The sequence below is a fragment of the Meriones unguiculatus genome, chromosome 8 (assembly GCF_030254825.1).
Source record: "Meriones unguiculatus strain TT.TT164.6M chromosome 8, Bangor_MerUng_6.1, whole genome shotgun sequence".
Lineage (NCBI taxonomy): Eukaryota > Metazoa > Chordata > Mammalia > Rodentia > Muridae > Meriones > Meriones unguiculatus.
The window spans coordinates 108,716,693-108,727,416 of NC_083356.1; the positions used below are offsets into that span (position 1 = coordinate 108,716,693).

At 46.2% G+C, this 10,724-nt stretch overlaps 1 long non-coding RNA gene across 1 annotated transcript; it reads right to left on the bottom strand.

Moving 5' to 3' along the window:
* Nucleotides 1-1,125: 1,125 nt before the first annotated feature.
* On the bottom strand, nt 1,126-5,114 carry LOC132656049 (uncharacterized). The gene is made up of 4 exons (XR_009593999.1): nt 3,626-5,114; nt 2,794-3,146; nt 2,414-2,481; nt 1,126-1,918 (listed from the first exon to the last, which is right to left on the bottom strand). It is a non-coding gene; the product is annotated as an uncharacterized LOC132656049 (long non-coding RNA).
* Nucleotides 5,115-10,724: the final 5,610 nt, after the last annotated feature.

A 10,724-nucleotide genomic window follows, 5' to 3' on the forward strand; every position in this document is an offset into this window, starting at 1 on the left:
ATTTAATTTCTTTACAGCCTGATCCCAGCTCCCTCCCTCCTCTCTTCCCAGCCCAACCTTCATGCCCCCTCCCCACATTCCCCTTCTCCCTTTTTTCAGAGAAGGGGAGACCCCAAGGGGTATCAACCCACCCAGGCACCTCAAGTCACAGCAGGACTAAGCACATCCTCTCCCACTGGGGGCTGACAAGGCAGCCCAGCTATTGGAAAGGGATCCAGTGGCAGGCCCAGAGTCAGAGACAGCCCCTACTCTGTTGTTAGGGGACCCACATGAAGACCAAGCTGCACGTCTGCTACATAGGCCTAGGTCCAGCCCATGCAAGCTCTGGTTAGAGGTTCAGTCCCCATGGGCCCAGGTTAGTTGACTCTGTAGATTCTTGTGTCCTTGACCACTCCAGCTCCCTCTATCCTTCCTCCCACTCTTCAACAAGACTCCCAAGCTTGGCCTATTAATGACACTCTGCTATGCTTGCAGACAGGAACCTAGCATAACTGTCCTATGAGAGGCTTCATCCAGCAGCTGATTGAAACAGATGCAGAGACCCACAGCATTTCTTAAACACAATACACATTGGCAGGTAAAAATGGATGGAGAGAGGCACCTGGCCCTGATCCTTCATTATGGAAGCTGTGCCCCAGCTTCCATAGATAAGCTTCTCCTCTGGAGAAATAGAGGAAGGAATGGTATGTTATCTTCCACAGGTGGAGGAAACGAAGTTTCATAGGCATTTATCTAACATCTTTACCCACCAGTCTCCAGTTGGCCTCAAGGTTAGTCAGACCTGGGGATTAGAGCTTTCTTCTCTCTCTCTCTCTCTCTCTCTGTTTCTGTCTCTGTCTCTTCCTGTCTTTCAATCTTTGTCTCTGTCTCTCTGTCTCTCTCTCTCACACACACACACACACACACACACACACATCTAGCCACATGCTAGTGTACTCCTCAGGCCTCTGCCCTAATGCAGAGATCACTATGGCATCCCCCAACACCATGCTATTCACTGTTGAAGTATATTTGATCCCATTGTGAACCCCAAAACTGTGAAGTGTAAAACCATTTCTAAAGAAAAAAAAAGTTTCTTTGGTGTGGTTGAGCCCTATCACACACCTTTGATCCAAGAACTTTCTGTTTATTGTAGACAGGAGATTATGGTGTGGTTCAGCCATCCCTAGCACACACCTTTAATCCAAGAGCTTTCTGTACACAGGAATTAATAATTAACCCAGGTCAAGACATGGAGCAAGAAGCCAACTGACAGGAATTAAAGAGTAGGAGGGACTTTGAGCTGAGTGGAGAACTCAGAGAGTGTATATTTAAGTCAGAGTGCAGAAGCAGAAAGACTTTTAGCTTAAGCTCTCACTTTAGTTTAGGCTTCAGCTCCTCAGATCCCTGGATTTTGAGGCTTTAGCTATAAGCTTTTGGCCTTGAGTTTTTTGGCCTTTTCCTCCTGGGCTGTCAGTTGAGATAATGAGCCCTTTGGGTTTTTTTCCATCTGGACCTGGGCAGAGAAGGAGTGTCAGCTGGGTGCTTTCTCTGCCTCTCTGAGCTAGCAGGTTTTCACCCCAGCATCCGGCTCCTGAGTCTTTGTTTGTAAAATAGAACGGTTGAGATTTTCATTTTTGTTTATAACAACAATTCACTGGAGCCCTCTATTAACAAGACTTGAGAACTTGCCATGGCCAGTAAGAACCTGCAGAGGCACCTGTAAACCTGCCACTGTCTGATAGACGGGTCCATGTTTCTGGCCTGCTTGACTGTGCACAGCTCCTTAAGGCTCCGTGTGCTGCTTCCATCCACACGGATACTCAGTGGTCTGCTCCTGGGGCACCTGTAGCTCAGCTCCTGCCTCCGTGCCACCCAGAGAGGAGCTACGTGAATGCACAGGAAGGACAGGTGAAGGTGTTCATCCATACTGCTGCCTCTGAAGGGATAAACAGAATGTTGTAATTTCATAGTACAGGAAAACCAAGTCAAGAGACATTGAGATCTGTGTGGCTGTTTGGGCCAGTGGCCTGGCGCATTATTATCTCAGCTCCGGCTCTAGGGAAGTTCTTATTGCTCTAATCACTTGAGGAGAGAGCAATCTGGTTCCCTCAGATGACTGCTGCTGTTCCAGGAGCAGCTGGGTTCCCGTCACAGGGTAATTGCCCTCATTTAGGGTGATCTCATCTAGGCTGAGGGGTCCTGTGACATTCGCTGCTGCTTGGCAGTAGTTTTGGTTCCCTGCCATTAGACATCACCAATCAAGCCTGTCATTTCTAGAACCCTGGATAAATGCAGAAGAGGCTGCAAAACAGAGCCAGAGATGGTCAGGGTCAGCCAGGTCAGGGAGGAGCTCTTCACTGCCCTCTGAATTTCCCCTGCCAGCTGACAGAGATCCCAGGTAAACAAAGGCAGGAGGTTTTCAGCTACTAACCTTGGCATAACTTAGAGGCTTCCAGCGCCCCTTCTCATGGAAAATTCTGTTTGATCCTCTCTCCATCCCTGTCAGGCAAACAGCACTTTATTTATTTGTTTGTTTCAATTTATTCACTTTGTATCCCAGCTATAACTCCCTCCATCTCCTCCCAGTCCCGCCCTCCCTCTTCTTCCCCTATGCCCCTCCCCTAGTCCACTGATAGGGGAGGTCCTCCTCTGCTTCCATCTGACCTTAGTCTATCAGCTCTCATCAAGACTGGCTGCTTCATCTTCCTCTGTGGCCTGATAATGCTGCACACCCCAGGGGGAAGTGATCAAATAGCCAGCCACTGAGTTTATGTCAGAGACAGCCCCTGCCCCCCTTACTAGGGAACCCACTTGGAAATTGAGCAGCCTAAGGGCTTCCTTTGATCAGGGGTCTAGGTCTCTCCATGCATGGTCCTTGGTTGGAGTGTTGGTCTCTGCAGGCTTCCCTGGGCCCAGGTTTTTTGGCTCTGCTGGTCTCTTTGTAGAGCTCCTCTCCCCTCCAGGTCTTTCTGTCTCCCTCTTCTTCCGTAAGGTTTCCTCATTCAGAAGAACAAACAGGATAGACATCAGAAGTAGAGGAACAGGACAGGGGCCTTCCACAGAGGGCCTGTCGAAGACTCTACCCACCAGTGGATGGAAGGAGATACTGGGACTCATGGTCAAACTTTGGGCAGAGTGCCAGAAACCTTATGGAAGCACTTATCCTAAAAGGAAGAAAGACAGAAGAAAAAGACGTGAGCAGCTTGGAAAGATGCCCATCAGCCTCTGCCCCACAGCACAGGCGATTCCTTCCTTCCCGCAGAGAAACGGGTATGCAAGTTTCTGAAGCTGGCTGGCTGGAGGAGATCCCACAGTAAGCAGCCAGCCAGGAGCCAGGGCCTCCACAAACTGCGTGGTCCTGACTATACAAACATCACTTTATTCTCTTGGGGCCAGCAAGCTGACGCCAGCTCAGCTTCCTTCTGGCCCCAGTCTCTGTCCTACATCTGGAAAGACAGTGAATAATTCTTCCTTTCTTTCTGGAGCTTGTTGCCTTCAAGGTATTTATAGACTGCTCCTGGCCCCGCTGAGGCATCTTTTCTCCCGGTTTAAATTTAGCTCCCTTTGTCTTCCTCCCAGACTTATCTGCTGGAGCGCCTGGGTTTCCTCCGCCGCCTTTGTTCTCCCGGTGTTTGTTCCTCACCTTCTTTCATGTGCGGAGCAGGAACCATCTCTCCACGCTGGTTTCTCCGAGGCCTTATATAACTTTCTCCTCCACGCTCAGGCCTCTCCAGCAGGCCTCTCTGCCCACTTTCCACTTTCTCCCGCAGCCGCCTCCACCTTTATCTTCTCGAGATCTGGCCCATTTTGCAGAACGGGAAAAAGAAGGGCCAGGCTTCAAACAGAGCCACAACCCCGGCCTTCCCGTCCTCTCTAGCCTAAGCATGTTGGCTTTGGAAAACTCCTGGGTTTGACCCAGATTTGGTTTGTCTTATGTGCTACAAAGTAAGTATCAGATGCTTATACATCTTTGTTCTTCTCAGACCCTGACACTGACTAGTGCTGGAGAAAACAGTTACTATTAAAATGAGCCAAAAAAGTGTGCTGTTTAGTTCCTGTGAAGATTTAATCATTCTATCACTGTAACAAATAAAGTCAGGCCAAACCATGACTGATAGGACCTACAGCACATCTGCCATCTAACGAGGGAGCTGGGTCTTAACATTTAACCAGAAAAGTCAGAAATCCAGACTGTCGGGCAAGTTTATGCTTGGGACAAATGTGCTCAACTGTGAATGGCTCAAGCTGATACTATTTCCTGGATCACTGCCCACTTTATTTATTGAGGTGGAATCTTAGACTTGAACTCAGATCTCACCCATTCTGGCAAGTCCGCCAGGACTGTTGCCCTAGGAATCTCTTGTCTCTGCCTTTTAAGAGCTGAGATTGCAGATGGGCCACCATGTTCACCCGGCTTTCACATGGATGCTGGGCTTCCAAACTCTGACCCATGCATGTGGACAGTAAGCCCATCATTCCTGAGTCCAGTCCTAGACCGGGACTTTTAAATAGATCATTTTTTGAGATAGAGCTTCTCTGTGAAGCCCTGGCTGTCCTGGAACTCATTCTGTAGACCAGGCTGGCCTCAAACTCAGAGATTTACCTACCTCTGCCTCCCAAGTACTAGAATTAAAGCCGTGTACCACCACACCCAGCTGCCAGTGTTTTTAAGTATGTGAACAAAAAGGAAAAAGAGGTGTGATCAGAGGAGAATACAGCAGTCTGTTCTAACATCCCCCTGCACATTCCCCATCCATCTACTCCCTCAGCATGGCTTGCAGATCAAAAGGCCCTTCCAGTTCTACAGAGCGGTACCCTGTACTACAGCATTGTCACACCCCTGTCATCCCTGCCATCTGACACTGAATGAACACAGCAGGGCTCTGCTTCCAGCTCAGGTTCTCATTTCCCTTCCGCCTTGACCAGAGTGGTGCTCTATTTTCAAGACCATTGCTCAGGATATTCTCAGTCGTTATCAGTCAGGATAAAGGGGATTGTGCAGTAGGGACAAAGAGCATAAAACCCCTATTAGTTTAAATAAGTGAAGTTCACTGTCCACCTGTGCTATAAGTCCAGGGCAGTGGGAGGCAGCCAGGCTGGGGGAGGGTACTGTCTGGGAACACTGTCAGCATCACAACAGAGAAAGTCACCTTCACATTCCTGCTCCTCCCACTTCACTTCCCAATGCAGCTTACAAGGCCATAGCTAATCACAAAAGAGATGAAGAAGTAGCACCTTTCACGTGCCTGAAAGACGGTAATACAGATGCATTTGCTGAACGATAGTAATCCTATATGTAATATTGCCACTGCTGATAAGTCATGTTGAGTTCACTTGACTATAATTACTGAGCAAACTATATATAATAAATATTACAGTTTATAATAACTGGACCCTGGCACACGATTGTGCTTTGTCTAGGTAACTTTTTTTAATTTTTTTTATTTATTACAATTTATTCACTTTGTATACCAGCTGTAGCCCCCTCCCTCATCCTCTCCCAATCCCACCCTTCTTCCTTCTTCTCCTCCCTTGCCCCTCCCACAGCCCATTGTTAGGGGAGGTCCCCCTCCCCTTCCTTCTAACCCTAGCCTATCAGGTCTCATCAGGACTGTCTGCATTGTCCTCCTCTGTGATACCACTTTGAACATGCCCATTTCATCGGTGACCTCTGTCAATATCTTAGAAATGAGGCCCGACACAGGAAACACCTGAGGTGATGTAGACAGTGAACTAAGCAGAGATGCTGCTAACACAGAGAAGTTAGTATCCGAGCAAATCTTCCATGGGTGGTCGGCCATGGTCATGAGCAATCCCCACATGCAGACAGCCATACAGGGCATGCCAAGCCCAGTCTCTCCATCCCACTGTGACGAAACAGCAGATCAAAGTGACCAAAACCACAACATCCTGTGTAGTAAGGTCTTTGCCTCTACACAGGATACAGGCAAAAGCAGATACATGTCACATCCAAAGCTAGCCTGGCTATGGCCCCAGGCCCAGACAGGATCCTGTTTCTCAGATTAAAAGTTTACCTCCTCTGTTTACTTGCTAAATGACCTTTGGACAGTTTATTGAACCATTCATGCCTATTTCCTCGTAGGTAAAATGGGGGAAAACAGTAATCCTTGCATCAAAGGGTCGATACAAGAGTCGCACTGTTGAGACAGTAAATGTAACAAGTGAAAACAGGTGGGTAATCAGTGTTCTTTGTCTAAGCTTTAGTTAGCTTTCTCAGCCTGGTTGTAGTCTTGTACTCTTGGGCATTGGTTGATACAGTGTCTCAGTGTCCCTTGGAAAGACACTTCATCTATGTAAAAATACTGGGTAGAGAGAGGAAGGCTGGATGCCCCCAGCACTAAGTCCATCTGATCACCAGTCTACACTCCATCTTGGCCTCATCCCCTGTGAACTTCTGGTTAATCTGTTTCCATGTATCTTCCACCTCCTAAATAATCTATGAACTTAAAACCATTATCATATTTTTATTGAATATGCCACAGAATACAAACCCTACAAAAAGAATGACAAGGGAACAGAAGCCTCCTCTTACATTCTGTGAAAGCAAACCTCCCTCTTGAGATTGAGCAAAGTACAAGGCAAAAATGCTTCTTTAAGACTAGGGATGTAGCTCAGTGGTAGAGTGCTCTTAGCATGCACAAAGATCCTGGTTCACATCTCAGCACCACAAAAAAAATATGCCTCTTTATTTTATTCAACCCAAGGTCTTCTAGATTAAATTCTAACCATGATAACTCCAGTTTGCATGTGTTACACTCCAGAAAATCTCCTACACAGGCAAAAACTATTTCTCATTCACCCACCTATCCACAGAAATGTGGATAATGCTTGGAATACAATAGGCATAAAAAGAGTCAATACATTGAACTGGATTTGTTATATAACCTTGAGGAAAATATCTCCTTTCCATTTTTTAAATGAGTGGATTGGACTGAGAGCTGCTACGATTCTTCCTGCCCTTGGTTACCAGCCAAGTTTTCATTAGCTGTATTATCTCACCTTCTACCGGGTCATTACTTAGCCTCATTATCTTATCTGAAAGGGGAACAAAAGCAAAACAGCCAACCTTTACGAGCAGGCAGCAAGAGCACCTGATCGGAGCTGACATTTACTGTACACCAGCCACTGCTCAGGGTCCTCTCGAGGCGGCCGTGCTGACTGGAAGCTCATTAGATAAGCACATTGACATCATCATTCCCGTTTTACCAAACAGCACTGAGGCACAGACAGACAAGCTACTGCTTAAGCAACTCCTGTTGACTCTAAACCTCCTGCTTTTCTTTTTCCTTCTTTCATTTTCATATCTCTGTGCGTTTGTGCATCTGTGGGCATATTTTTGTGTGTGCATGCATATGGATACCCAAGGTGGATGTCCAGAATCACCCTCCATTACCCTTCCACCTAGTCACTGAGGCAAGATATTGTAATCAAACCCAGAGCTGATTGATATGCCTAGTCTGACTAGTCTCTGTAGCTGGCTTGTCCTGGTATTTCTGTCCTCTTTCCCAAGCTGGAATTACAGGTGGGCCACTTCACCCACTTAGCACCTTACATGAATTCTGGGGAGCAGAACTCCACTGCTCATGCTTGCATGGCAAGCACTTAACCCACAGAGCCATCTCTTGAATCCCTGAACCTCAGAATTTTAACTCTTACACTATACAGTCTTCAGGGTACCATGGAAAGCAAGATCCCCATGAATTCAAAAGCTAGCCCACACTATTTTATCATAAGAATACATGGTCGAGAAGTCCTGACTATCTGTTTACCTTCTTGGTTGGTTCAGCACATTAACCAGTGTGAGATCTCTTCAATCCACTGGGTTTTTAAGGCTTTCTTTAAACATCAACTTTCATGAAAGCATGAAAACAATAGAAGTAGCCTCAGCATTTGAGTTTACCTATTATCATAATGTTAATCATCTACAGTATTACTATGAAGCTCTTTCCTATTATCTATCATATGTGATTTTCACACAAGCAGACTGAGAGAGAAAAAAACTACCATGTTGATTTAAAATCAAGCAAACTGAGGCTCCTAAAGATGAGTATGTTTGTCTAAGACTTTGAGCCAAAAATAAATTGTGGATCTTGGATTTGAGCTTGAAACATTTTAACCTCAACCAGATAATACTCAGAAATTCACATGATCAAGGACACTGGCTTCCAACATCAACCTCAAGCTGAGGTTGACGAGTAGGCATGAGTTAAGGAGGAAAGCGTGAGCAGGAAGGGAGTCAGCCTGTTGTCAAAGGGAAGGAGTGCAGAGTATCACTGTATCTCCTGGTGTCGGCGAGAGACGGCGGCGCATTCAAGCTTCAAGGTACTTCATACACCTGTTAATATGCTGATTCTAGGGGGAACTCACTCTAAAGTTTCACATCTTCAACTCATTTTCCAGCTGTCATCTTAGTCACTCAGAAACATGGAAACATTATCACCTTCACCCACAAACAAATTCCTGAAGGTCTACAGTATGGCAGACCGCTATATCAGGCACTAGAGCCACTGACACGAGCAATCACGCACCAATCATGGGAACTGAGTCAGGCTTGGGAAAGACTTGTAGAGATGCTGGTTGTGCGGTGAACCTGGATATGGTTGCAGGGGCCCTCAAGAAGTATTGATGTGCACCGGAACAAAGAACCTTTTTTTCAGGACTAGCAACAAGTGTAGTTCTTCAGGTAAAAACACTCTGCCAATCCTAATGACCTTAGCTCAGTCCTTGAGACCCACATGGTAGAAGGAGAAAGATGAGTCATGCAAATCGTCTTCTAGGTCCCAAGGCATATGCCTCAACCTCTCCACACATGCTACGTAAAATAAGTAATAAATGAGAGAGAACAAGCATTTTCCAGGCATAGAAAACAACTGCAGAGCACTGGATTGCTTTCCAACTGACTCAACAGATGATGAATCCAGAGAAAATTCCAAGAACAGAGCAAGTCATGACCAGATCTAGATGGACCCTGGAAGGCAAGGAGCATAGCTCAGCAGTACAGCATTTCCTAAATGGGCTCACGGCGAATGTCTCCAGCACCCAGAGATGTGAACATTAGACACAGTTTCTACAAGCTTGAGACAGTATCCAACTCATCCTCATAGGCCTGATCATCTCATGGTAAATGCTTCCAAGGACTCAGAAACTAATTCAAAACTCTCCCTGAAGTTAGAGAGGAAGACAGACAATTTTTTGTCTGCTGGTAAAAATCAATAATAATGATTAATAATAATTAATATAGTAATAATAAACTTAAGGAGTGTGGTAAAATGCATGGAGGCAGGGCACCCACGGGTGTAGGCAGAGGTCTCCATCCCTTGCCAGAAGCCCAGGTGGCCGGTGGAGATGGGTCCTCAGTGTGTCTCTATGTGTTGAGTGATATGAGTGCTCATCATTATGAAGAAAGTCATCCTGGCCACATGAAGAAAAGGCCTGATATGAACTGTGTTTCGGAGCCCATCTGAGCTCTCCTCCCCCTCCACCACTAGGGAGGCAGAGATGCCAGTGCTATGCACAAGCCAAGCACCAGGAGGCAGTGTGGGTCCACAATCAAACACACCACCAAGCCACCTGGAGCCAGAGAAGGGGAATAAACAAAATGAGGAAAATAGACCCAGATAACAAAAGTAGGAAAGAAGAGTTTACAACATATTAACAAAAATGTGTTCTCATGTAAGAGGCTTCCTAGAAAGTAACCTAATGCATTAATTCAGTCCTTCCAATCTTATTTCAAAAAAAAAAAAAAAAAAAGCCCTATCTGAACAAGCAAAACACTATGAAAGTCCTTAAGCTTTTGCTTGTGTCCTTGGAGTGGCTCTTAATACTCACCTTCACCTGTCCCCACTTTCCAGCTCCTACTCTCTCCTGTATGTGCGGGATGAGAGGCAGCTCTCTTCTTCGTGACAGTATTGTCCTACACCTAAAACAGCCAATTTCAAAAGCTCTTGAGTGGCACCATCTTCTACACTCTGTGCTAACGATCTTATATATGGCCCAAATGCAACCTCTCAGTATATCACAGATGGACTAAACTCTCGGTTTGGTGGAGGGTAGAACTTCTGAGGGCAGAGGGAAAGGGCAGTAAATCTTCTCCAAAAAAGTAATCATAAATACTAACACAGAGTTGTCAGGACAACCATCAAAGAGCTCTTGGAATCAGTCAAACACCCGTGACAAATAGAATAACCACTAAACTTTAACTATGAACGGTGTGAGTTTGTAGTGTCTGCGCTTAAGGCTGGGAACTAGTTTTGCATACCTACTGGGTTCCGTTCAACTTGAGCATCAAAGTAAGTGGCTATAGCCCAGTGGAACTGGACATGAGAACCAGCAACTCAGCTGCTGGAGGGGGCTCACTCAGACTGGAGATGAAAGGTTTTTTCAGTGCATGCCTAAAGCACCTGCAGTAATGTGAACCCTCATAGAGACCTGGAAACACAGAGAGTAACAGTGATGCCAACCTGAAACTGCTGTCTTGACTGAGGTAAGGAACAGACTAATCAAGAAGGTAATAAAATTGTGTTATTACCAGTAATAACCCAAAGCACAACAGTGCCTTGGCAGGACTCGCTAAAGCCTTCACATGCCCCCGGCTAGCCGGGATACTGAAATGTGCACAGAGTTGACATGGCCTAAATGTGAGCAACACCCACAGAGCTGCCAAACTGTGTAGGCGCTTCACTGCCCTGAGCTAGGAGGCGGGCAGGAAAATGTCCTCCCAG